The 24,987-nt window shown below is 37.9% G+C and overlaps 1 protein-coding gene across 2 annotated transcripts in view; it reads left to right on the top strand.

The window, feature by feature from the left end:
* Positions 1–24,987, top strand: part of FAM13C (family with sequence similarity 13 member C) — a 564,754-nt gene that overhangs the window by 200,787 nt on the left and 338,980 nt on the right. The window lies entirely within an intron of this gene.

The following is a 24,987-nucleotide window of genomic DNA, read 5'->3' as shown; positions in this document are numbered from 1 at the left end:
GGATAAGCAAATGTGTTTATATTCAAATTCGAATGTTAGAACAAATGTTATTGTAGAAATTTGATTTACATAATCGAATGTTGACAAGAACGATTATTCTTAAAAATTCTATAATCGAATGCTATTTACAGTTTTTGAATGTCACTTTCGAATTCAAATATTTATAATTAGATCGAATGTCTACATTCGAAATCTCGAATGTAACATTCGATTTAACAAATACTATTCCGAAGTTCAATAGTTCATGTGGTAGGGAATTTAGTAAATTGACACATAATAGATACAGGTGGTCCTCGTTTTACAACGGTTCAATTTACACCGTTTCAGAATAACAACCTTTTTTTCCAGTCATGTGATGCTATTGAAAAGCATTGAGAAGCAGTGCATTTATTAAAATAGCCAGTAGGTGGAGCTGTCCGCTTGTGTTGCAGCAAAACCAAGCAAGCTGAAATTAATCAGTTTAATACGGTTTAATTTACGGTTTGCTGAAAAATGCAAGTAAAAGTCTGTGTTGTGTGATTATTTTATTAGCTTTATAATGCTGTTTAGCAAATGTTTTTGTTCATTTAACTTCGTTTAATTATATATTCTGTGTTGTGTGATTATTTTATTAGGTTTATAATACTGTTTAGCATTTAAAGTCTTCATTTCAAAGCTTTAAAAATAATGTATTGTGTTACTTATGACAATTTTGAGAGGGGCCTGGAACCTAACTCCCTCACTTCCCATTGACTTACATTATAAACTGGGTTTCAATTTACAACGGTTTCGATTTTTACAACCATTCCTTCTGGAACCTAACCCCGGCGTAAACTGAGGGCTACCTGTACAAATATATCAATTTGAATGTTTCTATTTTGAATATTGCATAATTCGAATATTACATTTAAAGAAAGCATTGGAAATACTATAACAAATATGTCAATTTTAATTTTTCTAATTCGAATATTGCATATTTCGAATATTACATTTAAAGAAACCATTAGAAATACTATTGCAAATATATAAATTTGAATTTATCGAATTAGAATATTACATAATTCGAATCGACTTATTAAAAATTTTTAATAGAATATTACATTTAAAGAAAGCATTAGAAATACTATTACATTAAACGAAAGTTAGAATGTTGTACAAACATTCTAAATTTGAAATGAACTAATGTATTAGAATTATTTTCATTTTTTTGAATGTTCCGAAACATTCACCCATCCCTAGTAATATGGTCTCAGACCAGCTTTTATTACCACAAGCCTTCTGTGGAATGCGCATCCATGACAGCAAGTTCAATAATAGATGCACTGACGTGAGAGAGTTTGGACTTAACGTTCATGGAAGCTCTTCCCCTATAAAAAGCCACTTATGATTGCGCAATCTTGTTTAAGGGTCTCTTAGAAAGATACTAAGCGACAAGGAAGCAGGGCCAAGATTTATAGTTTAAAAGAAGTGAAAACCCTGTAAAAAAAAAAAAAAAAAAAAAGAGGAATGTGTTTTACATAAAAACCTGTATCCACCATTTTGTTTACAGGTCACGCTAAAATGGACCCGGCCTTTAACAAACGCTAGAAATAAATATAGTTTAAAAGAATCCTTGTGAAAGTTGTATTTAGATTGGTTAGCAGTGGTGTGGGTGATAATAGATTGTAAAAAGTTATAACAGCAAAGAGAAACAGTGCTATGTTTAACTAATACAATAACCATATACAAAAAAGTGTATAAAAAAATATTTTTATTGTATAGCAGAATTTCAACAAAGTGAGACTGATGTCTCAAATTCAATACATTATATGAATCCCAGCACATATACAGTGGACATAAAAAGTCTACACACCCCTGTTAAAATGTCAGGTTTATGTGATGTAATAAAATGAGACAAAGATAAATCATTTCAGAACTTTTTCCACCTTTAATGTGACCTATAAACTGTACAACTCAATTGAAAAACAAACTGAAATCTTTTAGGTAAAGGGAAATAAAAATAAAAAACTAAAATATTATGGTTGCATAAGTGTGAACACCCTTTTATAACTGGGGCTGTTTTCAGAATTAAGCAATCACATTCAAATTCATGCTAAATAGGAGTCAGTACACACCTGTCATTATTTAAAGTGCCTCTGGTTAACCCCAAATAAAGTTCAGCTGTTCTAGTAGGTCTTTCCTGACATTTTGTTAGTCGCATCCTACAGCAAAAGCCATGGTCCACAGAGAGCTTCTAAAGCATCAGAGGGATCTCATTGTTAAAAGGTATCAGTTAGGAGAAGGGTACAAAAGAATTTCCAAGGCATTAGATATACCATGGAACACAGTGAAGACTGTCATCATCAAGTGAAGAAAATATGGTGCAACAGTGACATTACCAATAACTGGATGTTCCTCCAAAATTGATGAAAAGACGAGAAGAAAACTGGTCTGGGAGGCTGCCAAGAGGCCTACAGCAACATTAAAGGAGCTGCAGTAATATCTGGCAAGTACTGGCTGTGTGGTACATGTGACAACAATCGCCCATATTCTTCATCTGTCTGGGCTATGGGGTAGAGTGGCAAGACAGAAACCTTTTCTTACAAAAAAAAACATCCAAGCCCGGCTAAATTTTGCAAAAACACATCTGAAGTTTCCCAAAAGCATGTTGCAAAAGTTGTTCTGGTCTGATGAAACCAAAGTTGAACTTTTTGGCCATAATTCCAAAAGATATGTTTGGCGCAAAAACAACACTGCATATCGCCAAAAGAACACCATACCCACAGTGAAGCATGGTGGTGGCAGCATCATGCTTTGGGGCTGTTTTTCTTCAGCTGGAACTGGGGCCTTAGTCAAGGTAGAGGGAATAATGAACAGTTCCAAATACCAGACAATATTGGCACAAAACCTTCAGGCTTCTGGTAGAAAGCTGAACATGAAGAGGAACTTCATCTTTCAGCATGACAACGACCCAAAGCATACATCCAAATCAACAAAGGAATGGCTTCACCAGAAGAAGAGTAAAGTTTTGGGATGGCCCGGCCAGAGCCCAGACCTGAATCCAATTCAAAATCTGTGGGGTGATCCGAAGAGGGCTGTGCACAGGAGATGCCCTCGCATTCTTACAGATTTTGAGTGTTTTTGCAAAGAAGAGTGGGCAAATCTTGCCAAGTCAAGATGTGCCATGCTGATAGTCTCATACCCAAAAAGACTGAGTGCTGTAATAAAATCAAAAGGTGCTTCAATGAAGTATTAGTTTAAGGGTGTTCACACTTATGCATTCATATTATTTTAGTTTTTTATTTTTATTTCCCTTTACCTAAAAGATTTCAGTTTGTTTTTCAATTAGTTTGTACAGTTTATAGGTCACATTAAAGGTGGAAAAAGTTCTGAAATGATTTATCTTTGTCTCATTTTTTTTACATCACAGAAACCTGACATTTTAACAGGGGTGTGTAGACTTTTTATATCCACTGTATATGTAAATTAATACAAAAAGTATTGTTAAATAATAATAATAATAATAATAATAATAAAACAAATAGAAAACACTGAGGAAGCAATAACGCCTAGCATTCCATTCTATTGATATTGCAGGAATTCACAAAATGTTAAAATCACGATAGGATATCAGTATGTGTGTGAGCAGTATGGCATAAAAAGCGTGTTTTTAAATATTTACATATATTGCTGTGTAGATTATACAACAATCTCTCTGTTGCCAAATATCTGAGCATACACACAAAGAAGTTTAAAGTATATTATTTCACAATTTTTTTTTATAATTTTGAATAAATTCCAAAATAAGAGCAAACAAAACTGAAAACACGCCCCTTCATTGGGTTTCGGTTGTAATAGTTAACTATTAAAGCCGTGATTATACAATCTCCTGTAAAAAAAAAAAAAAAAAAAAAAAAGATTTTAATAATGCCTGCACTGTTAGTGACAATTATGACAGTGATAAATACAAACAAATATGAAAAATTACATATGAAAGCCATTGTACCTATAGAAGTCTGTCCACCCTGCCAAGATACATATGACATTCATATGGATACTGAGTATTAAGGGTTTTTTGTGATGACAAAAGTTTAATGTCAGACATGTAAATAAGTATTTTCCTTGCTGAGTGAACGAAGGGGTTCCATAAATAGAGATTTGCTGTAACCTTAAGAGGTGTGAATAGGCTATTGTATGGGTCAGTTTTGGGAGACCTCCCAGTTTCTATTTTGAAAACAGGCAGTTAATAATCCAAAAGTCCCTTTTAGGAGCTTTTCTGTTGAAAACTCGTTTGTGGCAGTATGCTTTGAACAAACAACACAATATAGCATTTTGATCACTCAACCCAAATGGTACTAAAAAATATAATTTCTGGGGAGCTTTGAGCTGATGGATTGTGATCGACTGGAATCCTTTGTTGAAAAGCATACCTAGGTAGGCTCAGCAGTAGCAATCCCCTACTGGGAGCTGATTGATAGTTACACATATATGGTCATAGGCTCACCAGATGTGTCCAGTAAGCTCCCAGTAGTACATTGCTGCTCCTTCAGCAAAAGATACCCCTGTTACATTCTATACAGTTATTGTTTAATTACTGTAGTAACTCATGTATATTTGTCCCTAGTAATTGCCCTCGGTAGTTGAGGCTTTTCAAAGGGTCATTGGACTGAAAAACAATGCCAATTGTTTTTTGCATTTATTATGTGTGCATACCCTTTGCAATGCAGTAATTAACTGCTGATTTACTCCAAGCATATGTATAAAAAAATATTTCATATCCAATTAAAGGGCCGCTAAAGTAAAAGTGTGTTTTATGTTTCAGATAAAGCATACAATATAAAAAAAAACTTTCCAATATACTTACATTACCAAAATGTGCATGTTTGTTTTATATGCACACTTTCTGAGGCTCCAGCTCCAACTGAGCATGTGCAAAAGTGCACATTATATACATGTATTATTTTGTGATTGGCTGATGGCTATCACATGATAAAGGGGAAGGGGAAATTAGATTAAATTGAAATATGGCAAAACTTATTCTAATGCTTATTTCAAATTCAAAGCAAGTGCTATTGTGTTGTCTTTTTATTGTGTATTTCTATTTCTCCAACATAGGTGTGTCCGGTCCACGGCGTCATCCTTACTTGTGGGATATTCTCTTCCCCAACAGGAAATGGCAAAGAGCCCAGCAAAGCTGGTCACATGATCCCTCCTAGGCTCCGCCTTCCCGAGTCATTCTCTTTGCCGTTGTACAGGCAACATCTCCACGGAGATGGCTTAGAGTTTTTTAGTTTTTATTATTCAATCAAGAGTTTGTTATTTTAAAATAGTGCTGGTATGTACTATTTACTCTGAAACAGAAAAGAGATGAAGATTTCTGTTTGTAAGAGGAAAATGATTTTAGCAACCGTTACTAAAATCGATGGCTGTTTCCACACAGGACTGTTGAGAGGAATTAACTTCAGTTGGGGGAACAGTGAGCAGACTTTTGCTGCTTGAGGTATGACACATTCTAACAAGACGATGTAATGCTGGAAGCTGTCATTTTCCCTATGGGATCCGGTAAGCCATTTTTATTACAGAAAGAAAAAAAGGGCTTCACAAGGGCTTTTAAGACTGTAGACATTTTCTGGGCTAAATCGATTTATATATAAACATATTTTATACTCCATAGCCTTGAGGAATTATTTTAATCTTGGGAATTATGTAAAATAACCGGCAAGCACTGTATTGGACACCTTATTCTCTAGGGGCTTTCCCTAATCATAGGCAGAGTCTCATTTTCGCGCCTCTATTGCGCACTTGTTTTTGGGAAGCATGACATGCAGATGCATGTGTGAGGAGCTCTGATACATAGAAAAGACTTTCTGAAGGCGTCATTTGGTATCGTATTCCCCTTTGGGCTTGGTTGGGTCTCAGCAAAGCAGATACCAGGGACTGTAAAGGGGTTAAATATAAAAACGGCTCCGGTTCCGTTATTTTAAGGGTTAAAGTTTCCAAATTTGGTGTGCAATACTTTTAAGGCTTTAAGACACTGTGGTGAAATTTTGGTGAATTTTGAACAATTCCTTCATACTTTTTCACAATTGCAGTAATAAAGTGTGTTCAGTTTAAAATTTAAAGTGACAGTAACGGTTTATTTTAAAACGTTTTTTGTACTTTGTTATCAAGTTTATGCCTGTTTAACATGTCTGAACTACCAGATAGACTGTGTTCTGAATGTGGGGAAGCCAAGGTTCCTTCTCATTTAAATAGATGTGATTTATGTGACACAAAATTTAGAGAAAATGATGCCCAAGATGATTCCTCAAGTGAGGGGAGTAAGCATGGTACTGCATCATCCCCTCCTTCGTCTACGCCAGTCTTGCCCACACAGGAGGCCCCTAGTACATCTAGTGCGCCAATACTCCTTACTATGCAACAATTAACGGCTGTAATGGATAATTCTATCAAAAACATTTTAGCCAAAATGCCCACTTATCAGCGAAAGCGCGACTGCTCTGTTTTAGAAAATACTGAAGAGCATGAGGACGCTGATGATATTGGTTCTGAAGCGCCCCTACACCAGTCTGAGGGGGCCAGGGAGGTTTTGTCTGAGGGAGAAATTTCAGATTCAGGGAAAATTTCTCAACAAGCTGAACCTGATGTGATTACATTTAAATTTAAATTGGAACATCTCCGCGCTCTGCTTAAGGAGGTGTTATCTACTCTGGATGATTGTGAGAATTTGGTCATTCCAGAGAAACTATGTAAAATGGACAAGTTCCTAGAGGTCCCGGGGCCCCCCGAAGCTTTTCCTATACCCAAGCGGGTGGCGGACATTGTAAATAAAGAATGGGAAAGGCCCGGTATACCTTTTGTCCCTCCCCCCATATTTAAAAAAATGTTTCCTATGGTCGACCCCAGAAAGGACTTATGGCAGACAGTCCCCAAGGTCGAGGGGGCGGTTTCTACTCTAAACAAACGCACCACTATACCCATAGAAGATAGTTGTGCTTTCAAAGATCCTATGGATAAAAAATTAGAAGGTTTGCTTAAAAAGATGTTTGTTCAGCAAGGTTACCTTCTACAACCAATTTCATGCATTGTTCCTGTCACTACAGCAGCGTGTTTCTGGTTCGATGAACTAGAAAAGGCGCTCAATAATAATTCTTCTTCTTATGAGGAGATTATGGACAGAATTCATGCTCTCAAATTGGCTAATTCTTTCACCCTAGACGCCACTTTGCAATTGGCTAGGTTAGCGGCGAAGAATTCTGGTTTTGCTATTGTGGCGCGCAGAGCGCTTTGGCTAAAATCTTGGTCAGCGGATGCGTCTTCCAAGAACAAATTGCTTAACATTCCTTTCAAGGGGAAAACGCTGTTTGGCCCTGACTTGAAAGAGATTATCTCTGATATCACTGGGGGCAAGGGCCACGCCCTTCCTCAGGATAGGTCTTTCAAGGCCAAAAATAAACCTAATTTTCGTCCCTTTCGCAGAAACGGACCAGCCCCAAGTGCTACGTCCTCTAAGCAAGAGGGTAATACTTCTCAAGCCAAGCCAGCCTGGAGACCAATGCTAGGCTGGAACAAAGGAAAGCAGGCCAAGAAACCTGCCACTGCTACCAAGACAGCATGAGATGTTGGCCCCCGATCCGGGACCGGATCTGGTGGGGGGCAGACTCTCTCTCTTCGCTCAGGCTTGGGCAAGAGATGTTCTGGATCCTTGGGCACTAGAAGTAGTCTCCCAAGGTTATCTTCTGGAATTCAAGGGGCTTCCCCCAAGGGGGAGGTTCCACAGGTCTCAATTGTCTTCAGACCACATAAAAAACAGGCATTCTTACATTGTGTAGAAGACCTGTTAAAAATGGGAGTGATTCATCCTGTTCCATTAGGAGAACAAGGGATGGGGTTCTACTCCAATCTGTTCGTAGTTCCCAAAAAAGAGGGAACATTCAGACCAATCTTAGATCTCAAGATCCTAAACAAGTTTCTCAAGGTTCCATCGTTCAAAATGGAAACCATTCGAACAATTCTTCCTTCCATCCAGGAAGGTCAATTCATGACCACGGTGGATTTAAAGGATGCGTATCTACATATTCCTATCCACAAGGAACATCATCGGTTCCTAAGGTTCGCATTCCTGGACAAGCATTTCCAGTTTGTGGCACTTCCGTTCGGATTAGCCACTGCTCCAAGAATTTTCACAAAGGTACTAGGGTCCCTTCTAGCGGTGCTAAGACCAAGGGGCATTGCAGTAGTGCCTTACTTGGACGACATTCTGATTCAAGCGTCGTCCCTTCCTGAAGCAAAGGCTCACACGGACATTGTCCTGGCCTTTCTCAGATCTCATGGGTGGAAAGTGAACGTAGAAAAAAGTTCTCTATCTCCGTCAACAAGGGTTCCCTTCTTGGGAACAATAATAGACTCCTTAGAAATGAGGATTTTTCTGACAGAGGCCAGAAAATCAAAACTTCTAAACTCTTGTCAAATACTTCATTCTGTTCCTCTTCCTTCCATAGCGCAGTGCATGGAAGTAATAGGTTTGATGGTAGCGGCAATGGACATAGTTCCTTTTGCGCGAATTCATCTAAGACCATTACAACTGTGCATGCTCAGTCAGTGGAATGGGGACTATACAGACTTGTCTCCGACGATACAAGTAGATCAGAGGACCAGAGATTCACTCCGTTGGTGGCTGTCCCTGGACAACCTGTCACAGGGGATGAGCTTCCGCAGACCAGAGTGGGTCATTGTCACGACCGACGCCAGTCTGGTGGGCTGGGGCGCGGTCTGGGGACCCCTGAAAGCTCAGGGTCTTTGGTCTCGGGAAGAATCTCTTCTCCCGATAAATATTCTGGAACTGAGAGCGATATTCAATGCTCTCAAGGCTTGGCCTCAGCTAGCAAAGGCCAAGTTCATACGGTTTCAATCAGACAACATGACGACTGTTGCGTACATCAACCATCAGGGGGGAACAAGGAGTTCCCTGGCGATGGAAGAAGTGACCAAAATCATTCATTGGGCGGAGACTCACTCCTGCCACTTGTCTGCAATCCACATCCCAGGAGTGGAAAATTGGGAAGCGGATTTTCTGAGTCGTCAGACATTTCATCCGGGGGAGTGGGAACTCCATCCGGAAATCTTTGCCCAAATTACTCAATTGTGGGGCATTCCAGACATGGATCTGATGGCCTCTCGTCAGCACTTCAAGGTTCCTTGCTACGGGTCCAGATCCAGGGATCCCAAGGCGACTCTAGTAGATGCACTAGTAGCACCTTGGACCTTCAAACTAGCTTATGTATTCCCGCCGTTTCCTCTCATTCCCAGGCTGGTAGCCAGGATCAATCAGGAGAGGGCATCGGTGATCTTGATAGCTCCTGCGTGGCCACGCAGGACTTGGTATGCAGACCTGGTGAATATGTCATCGGCTCCACCATGGAAGCTACCTTTGAGACGAGACCTTCTTGTTCAAGGTCCGTTCGAACATCCGAATCTGGTCTCACTCCAACTGACTGCTTGGAGATTGAACGCTTGATCTTATCAAAGCGAGGGTTCTCAGATTCTGTCATTGATACTCTTGTTCAGGCCAGAAAGCCTGTAACTAGAAAAATCTACCACAAAATATGGAAAAAATATATCTGTTGGTGTGAATCTAAAGGATTCCCTTGGGACAAGGTAAAAATTCCTAAGATTCTATCCTTTCTTCAAGAAGGTTTGGAGAAAGGATTATCTGCAAGTTCCTTGAAGGGACAGATTTCTGCCTTGTCTGTGTTACTTCACAAAAAGCTGGCAGCTGTGCCAGATGTTCAAGCCTTTGTTCAGGCTCTGGTTAGAATCAAGCCTGTTTACAAACCTTTGACTCCTCCTTGGAGTCTCAATTTAGTTCTTTCAGTTCTTCAGGGGGTTCCGTTTGAACCCTTACATTCCGTTGATATTAAGTTATTATCTTGGAAAGTTTTGTTTTTGGTTGCAATTTCTTCTGCTAGAAGAGTTTCAGAATTATCTGCTCTGCAGTGTTCTCCTCCTTATCTGGTGTTCCATGCAGATAAGGTGGTTTTACGTACTAAACCTGGTTTTCTTCCGAAAGTTGTTTCTAACAAAAACATTAACCAGGAGATAGTCGTGCCTTCTTTGTGTCCGAATCCAGTTTCAAAGAAGGAACGTTTGTTGCACAATTTGGATGTTGTTCGTGCTCTAAAATTCTATTTAGATGCTACAAAGGATTTTAGACAAACATCTTCCTTGTTTGTTGTTTATTCTGGTAAAAGGAGAGGTCAAAAAGCAACTTCTACCTCTCTCTCTTTTTGGATTAAAAGCATCATCAGATTGGCTTACGAGACTGCCGGACGGCAGCCTCCTGAAAGAATCACAGCTCATTCCACTAGGGCTGTGGCTTCCACATGGGCCTTCAAGAACGAGGCTTCTGTTGATCAGATATGTAAGGCAGCGACTTGGTCTTCACTGCACACTTTTACTAAATTTTACAAGTTTGATACTTTTGCTTCTTCTGAGGCTATTTTTGGGAGAAAGGTTTTGCAAGCCGTGGTGCCTTCCATCTAGGTGACCTGATTTGCTCCCTCCCTTCATCCGTGTCCTAAAGCTTTGGTATTGGTTCCCACAAGTAAGGATGACGCCGTGGACCGGACACACCTATGTTGGAGAAAACAGAATTTATGTTTACCTGATAAATTACTTTCTCCAACGGTGTGTCCGGTCCACGGCCCGCCCTGGTTTTTTAATCAGGTCTGATAATTTATTTTCTTTAACTACAGTCACCACGGTATCATATGGTTTCTCCTATGCAAATATTCCTCCTTTACGTCGGTCGAATGACTGGGGAAGGCGGAGCCTAGGAGGGATCATGTGACCAGCTTTGCTGGGCTCTTTGCCATTTCCTGTTGGGGAAGAGAATATCCCACAAGTAAGGATGACGCCGTGGACCGGACACACCGTTGGAGAAAGTAATTTATCAGGTAAACATAAATTCTGTTATTATTTAATTCTGTTGTATTTAATGGTCTTTTAAGAAGATGTTGTTTTATGCCGTTTTATTGATTATGAAATATTAAATCCTGATAAGGCCTTGATGCCAACATTATTGCTAAATTGTCCTAATAATCATTTCCCTTTTCATCAAAAATAATTGATAATTCATCTTAGTTTTCGCTATGTTACATGATTAATTGATGCTGTTTGGGTCTTTGATAGATGTCACTGATAAATGTACTTCTCATGCTGAAAAGTGGCAGCAAGGGATCTGGAAAGATGGTGTAGCCTTGTTTTTCAGGAAGGTACAAGAAAGCAATCCTCATTAAACCCATAGCAAAGTGACACATCATCATTCCAAATTGGCACATTATTTAACCCCATACAAGGCCAATTTCACTACCTCGTTGTTAGCAGTGCTGAAAGATTTACAGTATATATAGATATAGTGGTGTATACATCATAACAAGCAGAGATTTATTAGCAAAATGACCTTAAAAGGACATAAAAGTGTAAGATTTATGGGGGTCGATCCGATATAAAGCGTCGCCCGCAAAAGCCGGCGACGCCAATATTTGCGCGGATTTGGTATCACATATACGGCGTAACCTAGAAGTTACGCGCGTATATTTCTGCCGTCGCCCGCAGTTTTTTGGGCCATAGGCAGGTATACCAAACCCGCGCAGTTTGGTATCCAATATGCAGCGTAAGGACTTACGTGGCGAAAATGGAGAAAACTTACTCCATTTTCACCTCGCCACAAAAAGCAGCCGTAAGAAGCCTTACGCTGACTATTGGAGCCCCGTAACTCCCTAAACTAACTAGAAAATAAACCTAACACCTAACGCATGCGCAATGTCTATCTCCCTGTCAACCGCGATCTGCTAAAATAAACCTAACACCTAACGCATGCGCAATGTCTATCTACCTGTCAACCGCGATCCCCCCCCCCCCCCCCCCGAAATCCCTAATAAAGTTATTACCCCCTAAACCGCCGCTCCCGGACCCCGCCGCCATCTACATAAACTAACCCCCTACTGTGAGCCTCTAAAACCGCCGCCATCTACCTTATCTATCCCCTAATCTGACCCCTTACACCGCCGCCACCTATATAAAAATGATTAACCCCTAATGTAAGCCCCTTACACCGCCGCCATCTCTATTAAAATGATTAACCCCTAATTTAATCTACCTACCCCGCCGCCAGCTATATTATCTATATTAACCCTAAGTATATTATAGTTAATATAGGTATTACATTATATATATTAACTATATTAACCCTAATTATATTAGGGTTAATATAGTTAATATAGTTACTATAGTATTTATATTAACTATATTAACTCTATCTAACCCTAACTAAATTTATATTAAATTAATCTAATTCATTTATAAACTAAAATATTCCTATTTAAATCTAAATACTTACCTATAAAATAAACCATAAGATAGCTACAATATAATTAATAATTACATTGTAGCTATGTTAGGGTTAATATTTATTTTACAGGTAAATTGTTAATTATTTTAACTAGGTATAATAGATATTAAATAGTTATTAACTATTTAATATCTACCTAGTTAAAATAATTACCCAATTACCTGTAAAATAAATCCTAACCTAAGTTACAAATACACCTACACTATCAATAAATTTAATAAACTACTAACATCTATCTAAAAATACAATTAAATTAACTAAACTAAATTACAAAAAAAAACAAACACTAAATTACAAAAAATAAAAAAAAGATTACAAGATATTTAAGCTAATTACACCTATTCTAAGCCCCCTAATAAAATAATAAACCCCCAAAATAAAAAAAATTCCCTGCCCTATTCTAAATTCAACAAATTTCAAAGCTCTTTACCTTACCAGCCCTTAAAAGGGCCTTTTGTGGGGCATGCCCCAAAGAATTCAGCTCTTTTGCATACAAGAAATACAATACCCCCCCCCATTACAACCCACCACCCACATACCCCTATTCTAAACCCACCCAAACCCCCCTTAAAAAAGCCTAACACTACCCCCCTGAAGATCTCCCTACCTTGTCTTCACCACACCGGGCCGAACTCCTGATCCGATCCGGGCGATGTCTTCCTCCAAGCGGCAAAGAAGAATTCTTCCTCCGGCGATGTCTTCCTCCAAGCGGCAAAGAAGAATTCTTCCTCCGGCGACGTCTTCCTCCAAGCGGCAGCAAAGTCTTCATTCTTCCGGCGGCATCTTCAATCTTCTTTCTTCGCTCCGCCGCCGCGGAGCATCCATCCCGGCCGACTGCTGAACTTGGAATGATGTACCTTTAAATGACGTCATCCAAGATGGCGTCCGCCGAATTCCGATTGGCTGATAGGATTCTATCAGCCAATCGGAATTAAGTTAAAAAAATCTGATTGGCTGATTGAATCAGCCAATCAGATTCAAGTTCAATCCGATTGGCTGATCCAATCAGCCAATCAGATTGAGCTCGCATTCTATTGGCTGATCGGAACAGCCAATAGAATGCGAGCTCAATCTGATTGGCTGATTGGATCAGCCAATCGGATTGAACTTGAATCTGATTGGCTGATTCAATCAGCCAATCAGATTTTTTTAACTTAATTCCGATTGGCTGATAGAATCCTATCAGCCAATCGGAATTCGGCGGACGCCATCTTGGATGACGTCATTTAAAGGTACATCATTCCAAGTTCAGCAGTCGGCCGGGATGGATGCTCCGCGGCGGCGGAGCGAAGAAAGAAGATTGAAGATGCCGCCGGAAGAATGAAGACTTTGCTGCCGCTTGGAGGAAGACGTCGCCGGAGGAAGAATTCTTCTTTGCCGCTTGGAGGAAGACATCGCCGGAGGAAGAATTCTTCTTTGCCGCTTGGAGGAAGACATCGCCCGGATCGGATCAGGAGTTCGGCCCGGTGTGGTGAAGACAAGGTAGGGAGATCTTCAGGGGGGTAGTGTTAGGCTTTTTTAAGGGGGGTTTGGGTGGGTTTAGAATAGGGGTATGTGGGTGGTGGGTTGTAATGGGGGGGGGGGGGGGTATTGTATTTCTTGTATGCAAAAGAGCTGAATTCTTTGGGGCATGCCCCACAAAAGGCCCTTTTAAGGGCTGGTAAGGTAAAGAGCTTTGAAATTTGTTGACTTTAGAATAGGGCAGGGAATTTTTTTTATTTTGGGGGTTTATTATTTTATTAGGGGGCTTAGAATAGGTGTAATTAGCTTAAATATCTTGTAATCTTTTTTTTATTTTTTGTAATTTAGTGTTTGTTTTTTTTTGTAATTTAGTTTAGTTAATTTAATTGTATTTTTAGATAGATGTTAGTAGTTTATTAAATTTATTGATAGTGTAGGTGTATTTGTAACTTAGGTTAGGATTTATTTTACAGGTAATTGGGTAATTATTTTAACTAGGTAGATATTAAATAGTTAATAACTATTTAATATCTATTATACCTAGTTAAAATAATTAACAATTTACCTGTAAAATAAATATTAACCCTAACATAGCTACAATGTAATTATTAATTATATTGTAGCTATCTTATGGTTTATTTTATAGGTAAGTATTTAGATTTAAATAGGAATATTTTAGTTTATAAATGAATTAGATTAATTTAATATAAATTTAGTTAGGGTTAGATAGAGTTAATATAGTTAATATAAATACTATAGTAACTATATTAACTATATTAACCCTAATATAATTAGGGTTAATATAGTTAATATATATAATGTAATACCTATATTAACTATAATATACTTAGGGTTAATATAGATAATATAGCTGGCGGCGGGGTAGGTAGATTAAATTAGGGGTTAATCATTTTAATAGAGATGGCGGCGGTGTAAGGGGCTTACATTAGGGGTTAATAATTTTAATATAGATGGCGGCGGTGTTAGGGGCTCACTTTAGGGGGTTATAGATATAATATAGCTGGCGGCGGGGTACGGGAGCGGCGGTTTAGGGGTTAATAACTTTATTAGGTTGCGGCGGGGTACGGGAGCGGCGGTTTAGGGGTTAATAGCTTTTTTATTGTTAGGCTAGTGAGGGGGGATAGCGGATAGAGGGTTAGACAGTGCGGGCTATGTTAGGGAGGCGTGTTAGACAGTGCGGGCTATGTTAGGGAGGCGTGTTAGACAGTGCGGGTGTTTTAGACTTTAGTCAGGTTTTATAGGCGCCGGCAGATTCTAACGTGGCGCAAGTCACTGGCGACGCCAGAAATTTGTACTTACGCAGATTTCTGGACATCGCTGGTTTGTGAGACTTACGGCACGTTAGCATCTGACGGCGACCTATATGGGATGGCTCGAGTTGCGAGCTGAAACTGCGGGCGACGCCGGTTCCCTCGCTTGCGCCGCAAACTGCGATCGATATCGGATCGCGCCCATGATTATCATATTTCAAATTAGAAGGACAGTTTACCCTTAATGTTTCTCCCCTTTAATTTGTTACAAATTATGAGTTTTACCTGCTGGAGTGTATTACATTGGTTACAAATAGCTTCTTTATTTTTATATCAGCATTTGAATTAGCTGATTTGCTTGTGGTATCCCTACCTATATTAAATGTTTCTATACTTAAGTATACACTTTAGAAAAGCTGTGTAAACATAGCTAGCAGAAGAAAATACACTCCCAGTGGGAGGTAGGAGAGATAAGCAATAAAATTTTTAATTTTCACTTGTTCTCTCTAAGGCCCTGATGATTGAAAGTGCTGCGAGGTGGCAATATATTCAAATGAGATCCAAAAAAATGTTGAGAATGCTGGCAAAATATTCAAAAGTGTCTACATTACTGTTTAAACAACATTGGTGATGTAAAGTAAAGGATCCCTTTTCAATATATAGCACCAAGCCTAATAAATATACCTATATACCCCTAAACTGACTCCCCACCGCAAACTAACCCTACATTAATTAACCCCTAAACCGCCAATAGCCCACGAAACATACTTCCTAACCTATTAAAGGGACATTAAACCCAAATTTTGTCTTTCATTATTTAGAAAGAGCATGCAATTTTAAACAACTTTCTAATTTACTTCTATTATCTAATTTGCTTCATTCTCTTGATATCCTTTGCTGAAAAGCATATCTAGATAGGCTCAGAAGATGCTAATTGGTGGCTGCACATAGATGCCTCATGTGATTGGCTCACCCATGTGCATTTCTATTTCTTAAACAAAGGATATCTAACAAATGAAGCAAATTAGATAATAGAAGTAAATTGGAATGTTGTTTAAAATTGTATTCTCTATCTGAATAATGAAAGAAAACATTTGGGTTTAATGTCCCTTTAACCCCTATTTTACCATAACCCCCACCGCAAGCTACCCCTACACTACTTAACCGCATCGCCGCCATAACCCCTCATCGCAAACACCTCCTAACCTATTAATTCCTAAACCGCCACAACCCCCAACGCAAATAGCAACTAACCTATTAACCCCGCAATGCAAGCTAGCCCTACACTACTTAACTACCTGACAGCTAACCCCCTAAGACCCCTAACTTAACACCCCCTAAGTTACACAATATAACAAACACTACAATATCTCAAAATAAAATAACAACTTACCAAAAGAACGAAACACTACCAAAAAAGCAAACAAAAAAAAAAACAGTTATGCCTATCCTAAAACTAAAGTCCCCTTCAAAAAAAAAAAAAAAGTTGCTAGAGCAATAGACCTTAGAAGGGCTTTTTGTAAGGCATTGCCCTAAAGTGACTTTAATTAATACATAGTAATTACATTAGTAATTTTCTAAAAAAAAAATACAACCCCTTTCTACAATAAAATTACCCCCCCCCCCACAAAAAAAGCAGATCTAAAAAAACTACTCTAAAAATTGCCCTAGGTATTGTTCTAAAGGTATTTCAGCTCTTTGCCCATAAAACCCTAATTCTAAGCTCCAAAGTTTCTACTCACCCAACTTGACTCTGGCGGTCCTTCTATTCTTTCTTCATGCCGGTTGTCCTCTTCTTCCATCTCTCATCTGCTTCCATCTTTCATACTTATTTTCTTCTTATCTTCTTGCAGGCATCATCTTCTGAAGCTTGAATGTGAGGTTCCTCCTTATATAGGGGTGCCCTTGCATTTCTGTTGGCTGATTTTTTAATTCTTAGTCCAATCTACCAACAGAAAAAGCTTTCATTCTATAATGAACTTATTAAAAAAGGCATGTATTGATCTTATTAAATAAATAAGTAAATAATAATTATAAAAATAAATCACAGTGAAAGGAAATGAGATTATAAAGAATTTATATTGTTTGATTATTCTACATATATACTATATATATATAAGCAGCATGAGGCAGGTGCACTCTCACGAACAGTTCTCCAGGTGCCAGGGTACTAGAGTATGAAAGGGTATATAGAAATAGAAAACAGCACTCTCTGGACTTAACAGCAAATCAATTTATTCGGTAACGTTTCGGTGAATGCTCCCCTTCATCAGAACCCTGATGAAGGGGAGCATTCCCCGAAACGTTACCGAATAAATTGATTTGCTGTTAAGTCCAGAGAGTGCTGTTTTCTATTTATATATACTATATATATATATATATATATATATATATATATATATATATATATATATACACACACAAACACCCCATGTGTAGCTAGCTGCTGTAACAAAAGATAGAGCTTTTTTCTTACTGAGGAACTACCCTTTGGCAGAGCTTAAAAGGGGATAAAGAGGTCGAATTTGAAATGTGCAATTTAATTTTAAATATAAGCATTTTTGCTATATACTTCCATTAGCAAAAATGCTTCTAGTAAAAGTTATTACTGTTTATCAGTGACATACACACATATGTTGTGAGGTCCTGAGCATGTGTACTGTGTCTCTAAAGACTTAATTTGTGTCATACATTCCACTGCTAACAATCTGAGAAGTTGTAATGCTTGAATACTGGTGCACGGGATCTCACAGCATATGTCTGTATGCTGCTGAAAACAACTTTTACTAGAATCATTTTTGCTAAAGGAAGTAAATTGCAAAAATACTTTTAGTTAAAACAGAAATGCATCTATGCACATTTTAATTTTGACCTTTCTATCCCTTTAAGGAATCCCAGGACAACAGGAAGTCATGGCTAATTATAGTTCTACATCCAAACTTGTGTAAAATATATTGGGGTATATCTCCCAACATTTGGGAAGTCTAGATCATGTGACTGAGGGTTGCAGGAGGCACTGTGGGTGTTCTTTAGACGAGCCCATGAGCGCACTGTATAAATCAGAAAAGCACAACCGCATATCACTGGATTTTATAATAAAAACACACAGCACATTAAACTACTTACAAGAGCATAAAAACAATAGTGCTTATCGCGGGGTATTGATACAGATTCCCCGGTTGATTTTGAGTGACATTTAGTGCCCAATGAGGGTTCAGGTGACGTGGTCTCTAAACATTTTACCACCCTCTGCAGATTTTGTCAAGTTTCCACCATTAGAAAAGGTTAGCTCCACCTACTCAAAGTCTTAAGGTGGTATTTCTTTAGCCAGGGCCATGGGCAGAGGCATGGGGTGGACCATGAGCTGGGTGGGTGGAGATGGGCATTCCATGGGCAGGGTTTGGTGGACCATGAGCTGGGTGGGTGGAGATGGGCATTCCATGGGCAGGGTTGGGTGGACCATGAGCTGGGTGGGTGGAGATGGGCATTCCATGGGCAGGGTTGGGTGGACCATGAGCTGGGTGGGTGGAGATGGGCATTCCATGGGCAGGGTTGGGTGGACCATGAGCTGGGTTCATTGTAGACCATAGTCGGAGTATGTGATATTTGCACAAGAAAGCTGCAGGAGGGTATGTGTAACAGAGCTCCCAATACTTGACAATCCCATGGTTGAGAGCTCTTGTATATTCTATTCCTGTTGGAAAGCTTAGCAAATTACTTATCTATAAAAATCTCTATAGACTTTAATTGTAAATGGTGTAAACATAAACTACATATCTGAAATAGTTTATACTCCAGAGAGTTTTTACCAAGTCTAAAATTAGTTGATGCTAACTGTGTTGTATCTTTGTAGAGGTTTGCAGTTATTGGTTGTTGACATCTAGCCATGAGTACTCTCTATGAGGGCATCAACAGTTTATATATAAAATATTTTTCAATAAATGAGCTGCAGTGTATGAAAACTGATCCCACATAAATGAGTCACAGTTTAATTTACACCTAAAATGAACTAAAGGGAGTTGAAATAATATATCCACACATTGAACAGCTGTGTTTGTATCCTACTTTCATCGGGGATATTAACTGTGTAAATCATTATTTTAATAACTTTATTTCTTAGTGGAGATGATACATATATCACTTACTTGTGTCAATAACCTGTAATTAAAATGGGAATTAAAAAGATAAATGCATTATTGCTTCTACAGTGTAAACATGAATGTCTAAATCTTCTTTGTTTAGATAATTCCTTATGGATGCGTGATAAGATACAAGGCTATAGTCTGCTACAGTGCAAATAGTTTTGAAATATAGGGAATTGCCTGGATTTATGTATACATTGGTCATAAAATTTGATTTGATCTTCCAAACCTCAACTCAGCTGATGACCTTAAAGGCATAGTCTAGTCAAAATTAAACTTTCATGATTCAGATAGCGCATGCAATTTTAAGCAACTTTCTAATTTAATCCTATTATCAATTTTCTTTATTCTTTTGCTATCTTTTTTTGAAAAAAGCAGGAATGTATGCATAGGAGTCTAAATGTAGCCGCCAATCAGCGAGCACTACCCAGGTGCTGAACCAAAAATGGGCTGGCTCCTAAGCTTACATTCAAATAAAGATACCAAGAGAACGAAGAAAATTTGATAATATGAGTAAATTAGAAAGTTGTTTAAAATTGCATGCTCTATCTGAATCATGAAAGTTTAATTGTGACTAGACTATTCATACCACAAATCCCAAGAACATAGCTGAACTGAAATGGTGCGCCGTGCGCTCAATAAAGACACAAAAACATATTATTTATATGTTATTTGTTTCAATAAGCTGTGTGACTTAGTTGAAGATCAGATCAAATTTATGAGAACCAAAGGGATCACACATGTTTTCTTGTCACAGTATGCATTAGAGATGTGCATTTTGACCAAACGATGATCCTTATCTTGCTAGAGCCCCAGACACAGCAGCAGGAGGGTTGGCTCCCAGGACCTGTGTTAAGCCTGCTGTTAGCGCAGCTGGGACTCTGGCAAGCAGAGGGTAGGGTTAGCGTGCTCTCTAGCAAGTATAAAAAGGCAAGTATAAAGCTACTTTGAACATTTTCATTGGTTTTAAAGAAAATTAATGTAAATGTTTTATCTAAAGTTCAGTACAGGTGGCCCTCCTTTTACAACGGTTCAATTTACACCGTTTCAGAATAACAACCTTTTTTTCCAGTCATGTGACTGCTATTGAAAAGCATTGAGAAGCAGTGCATTTATTAAAATAGCCAGTAGGTGGAGCTGTCTGCTTGTGTTGCAGCAAAGCCAAGCAAGCTGAAATTAATCAGTTCAACCAGACCTGAGCTATCAAACAGATTTTAAAGGAACAAGATCTTCCTGTCTATAAATCAGTCCAGATTGGAATGCATAGAAAGAACTGTTTTCAGAAAAATGCAAGTGAAGTCTGTGTTGTGTGATTATTTTATTAGGTGTATAATGCTGTTTATCAAATGTTTTTGTTCATTTAACTTAGTTGAATTATATATTCTGTGTTGTGTGATTATTTTATTAGGTTTATAATGCTGTTTAGCATTTAAAGTCTTCATTTCAAAGCTTTAAAAATAATGTATTAGGTGTTACTTATGACAATTTTGAGAGGGACCTGGAACCTAACTCCCTCACTTCCCATTGACTTACATTATAAACTGGGCTTCAATTTACAATGGTTTCGATTTACAACCATTCCTTCTGGAACCTAACCCCGGCATAAACTGAGGGCTACCTGTATTTGTTTTGCTTTAAACAAAACGAATAACGAATAGTACAGCCAACATATTTGTTACAAAATTTCATCCAAAACAAAATTTTCTTGGCTGCAATATAGATATAAAGACGGACGGACAGAGAGATAGATGCAAGAAAGAAAATTGCAAAACATTGCAGTTACCTATTTTTCTGAATTAACTACTCAAATTCGTTTACTGATCTTCTGCTATGTCAGCGATCAGCTTAAACTAATAGCACACACAATTGTACGCCATTCACAGTCTAGTTTGAACCGCTAAGAAAATTAGAGTTTAGTGTTCCAGTCAATGAGATGGAAACACATCGACCCAGATTACAAATGGCACGCTAATTCCAGCGCGGGACTTGATAAGCAGTATTGCTAGACCATGCTAAAATTAGCGCACAACTTGATATTATTAGTCAGATTTACAAGAGAAGGTTTAGCGTGGCCGACATCACTCTAGAGCACCCATTACTTTCAATGGATATCGCTATTAAGCTAAATAGCGCTGAAGTTGAAAGTTATGGGTTGCCCAAATAGCACAAGAAGAATTAGTGCGACTTGAGACCTGAAGTAAAGTGTAAAGGTTAAAAATAAAGTTTCACAAAACACATGTAAAATATATTAAAATAAAGTATTACACTCATACATACACATGTGTAATGAAAAAATATAACATTTATTTGGATAATTTTTTTTTTTAAAAGGGATATGGTATATGGCAAATATGGCAAGGTTTTTGTCTGGGAATGGTTCCAATGGGTGTGTATATTTATATATAGAGATAGATAGATGATAGATATATAGATAGATAGATAGATAGATAGATAGATAGATAGATGTAAATATGTGTATGTATACATGTGTATTTTTGTGATTTCATGTTTACACACATACATATATATATATATATATATATATATATATATATATATATATATATATATATATATATATATATATATATATATATATATATATATATATATATAAATAGATATACAGTATGTGTATATATATATATAAACACACTTTTGAGCTCTTTCCAATAAATACCTTAAAACATGGAATATCATTTTTAATCAATTTTAATGTTTTTTTTAAATATACATACTATAAATTCCTATGTTCTTCACTTAGAAAAAAAATATTTTTATTTTAAAATATCTCTCTCTCTCTCTCTCTCTCTCTCTCTCTCTCTCACTCTCTTTATACATATATATATATATTATAGACAAACCTTTACTCTCTTTTTGTAAGTATTTTAGATTTGTATAGGTTGAACTCGATGGACTTCAGTCTTTTTTTCAACCTTATCTACTATGTTACTATGTATATATATACAGGGAGTGCAGAATTATTAGGCAAGTTGTATTTTTGAGGATTAATTTTATTATTGAACAACAACCATGTTCTCAATGAACCCAAAAAACTCATTAATATCAAAGCTGAATAGTTTTGGAAGTAGTTTTTAGTTTGTTTTTAGTTATAGCTATTTTAGGGGGATATCTGTGTGTGCAGGTGACTATTACTGTGCGTAATTATTAGGCAACTTAACAAAAAACAAATATATACCCATTTCAATTATTTATTTTTACCAGTGAAACCAATATAACATCTCAACATTCACAAATATACATTTCTGACATTCAAAAACAAAACAAAAACAAATCAGTGACCAATATAGCCACCTTTCTTTGCAAGGACACTCAAAAGCCTGCCATCCATGGATTCTGTCAGTGTTTTGATCTGTTCACCATCAACATTGCGTGCAGCAGCAACCACAGCCTCCCAGACACTGTTCAGAGAGGTGTACTGTTTTCCCTCCTTGTAAATCTCACATTTGATGATGGACCACAGGTTCTCAATGGGGTTCAGATCAGGTGAACAAGGAGGCCATGTCATTAGATTTTCTTCTTTTATACCCTTTCTTGCCAGCCACGCTGTGGAGTACTTGGACGCGTGTGATGGAGCATTGTCCTGCATGAAAATCATGTTTTTCTTGAAGGATGCAGACTTCTTCCTGTACCACTGCTTGAAGAAGGTGTCTTCCAGAAACTGGCAGTAGGACTGGGAGTTGAGCTTGACTCCATCCTCAACCCGAAAAGGCCCCACAAGCTCATCTTTGATGATACCAGCCCAAACCAGTACTCCACCTCCACCTTGCTGGCGTCTGAGTCGGACTGGAGCTCTCTGCCCTTTACCAATCCAGCCACGGGCCCATCCATCTGGCCCATCAAGACTCACTCTCATTTCATCAGTCCATAAAACCTTAGAAAAATCAGTCTTGAGATATATGTCTTGGCCCAGTCTTGACGTTTCAGCTTGTGTGTCTTGTTCAGTGGTGGTCGTCTTTCAGCCTTTCTTACCTTGGCCATGTCTCTGAGTATTGCACACCTTGTGCTTTTGGGCACTCCAGTAATGTTGCAGCTCTGAAATATGGCCAAACTGGTGGCAAGTGGCATCTTGGCCGCTGCACGCTTGACTTTTCTCAGTTCATGGGCAGTTATTTTGCGCCTTGGTTTTTCCACACGCTTCTTGCGACCCTGTTGACTATTTTGAATGAAACGCTTGATTGTTGGATGATCACGCTTCAGAAGCTTTGCAATTTTAAGAGTGCTGCATCCCTCTGCAAGATATCTCACTATTTTTGACTTTTCAGAGCCTGTCAAGTCCTTCTTTTGACCCATTTTGCCAAAGGAAAGGAAGTTGCCTAATAATTATGCACACCTGATATAGGGTGTTGATGTCATTAGACCACACCCCTTCTCATTACAGAGATGCACATCACCTAATATGCTTAATTGGTAGTAGGCTTTCGAGCCTATACAGCTTGGAGTAAGACAACATGCATAAAGAGGATGATGTGGTCAAAATACTCATTTGCCTAATAATTCTGCACTCCCTGTATGTATATACAATATATATCTATAGTATATGAATATATGCAGTTATAGGTATAGAATTTCTATACCTATAACTGCATATATTCATATAGATATAGATTTTACAAAAAATATTCATATATATAAAAATATATTTTTAAAAATAAAAAGAATAATTTCTTCTAAGTTAAGAACATAGGAATTTGAGGTATTCCTAATGCAGCTTTGGCTTTAGCGCCGTTGATCTACCTCAGTTTCGGGTAAACATGCGTGCAATAAATCGAAAAAGCTTTAGTCTGCCCCATAGAAGTCTATGGGTAAAGGGAGTTAGCACGTTCTCGATATCCAAAGTCCAGAAGTTAGCACGTCTGAATCTTTTGATTGTGCGCTAGCTTTTTTACTTTCAACTTGTAATACCAGCGCTAACCTGAGAGCGCTATTTTTTTACCTTCAGCACAGTGAGTGCTCATGAGCAATAAAAAATGTATCTAGGCCATAGTTATCTAGGGTCGGTAATACAAAACTCACATGCTTTAACAAATCTGAACATTTAAAATTTGCATTCTATTGTCTTATTAAAGGGACACTAAACCCACATTTTTTTCTTTCATGATTCAGATAGAGCATGCAATTTTAAGCAACTTTCTAACTTACTCTTATTATCAATTTTCTTTGTTCTCTTGGTATGTTTATTTGAAAAACAGGAATGTGAGCTTACGAGACGGCCCATCTTTGGTTCAGCACATTCAAGTGAACTTTATTATGGTTCAGCACCTGGGTAGCCCTTGGTGATTGGTGGCTAAATGCAGCCCCAAATCAGTAAGCGCTATCCAGGGTGCTGAAACAAATATGGGCCGGCACGTAGGAGTAAATTAGAAAGTTGCTTAAAATTGCATGCTCTATCTAAATCATGAAAGAAAAAAATTGGGCTCAGTATCCCTTTAAATTTATAGCAATCATTACATGTTGTGATTTTGGTCATTTCTGTGCAGCTCATTTTAAATAATAGGATCTATAAGCTACATTCAGAGCAAACTTTATGTAATGCTGAAACTGTGAGCTTGAAAAAAATATGATAACAGAGAGCTGATTATTGTGTTGTTATAAACTCTGACATTTAAGAATTTGTACTGTTAGTTCTCACAATGTGGACAAATTTTGTATATAAACAAGTTCTGCCAAAAATGAGGGCTTCATTGTATTTCTCTTTGCAGAACCAAATGAATTGTTGTGT

Source organism: Bombina bombina, chromosome 9 (genome assembly GCF_027579735.1).
Source record: "Bombina bombina isolate aBomBom1 chromosome 9, aBomBom1.pri, whole genome shotgun sequence".
NCBI classification, from domain to species: domain Eukaryota; kingdom Metazoa; phylum Chordata; class Amphibia; order Anura; family Bombinatoridae; genus Bombina; species Bombina bombina.
Note: the sequence above shows the minus strand (reverse complement) of the source record. Positions and strands in the feature narration are given on the sequence as shown.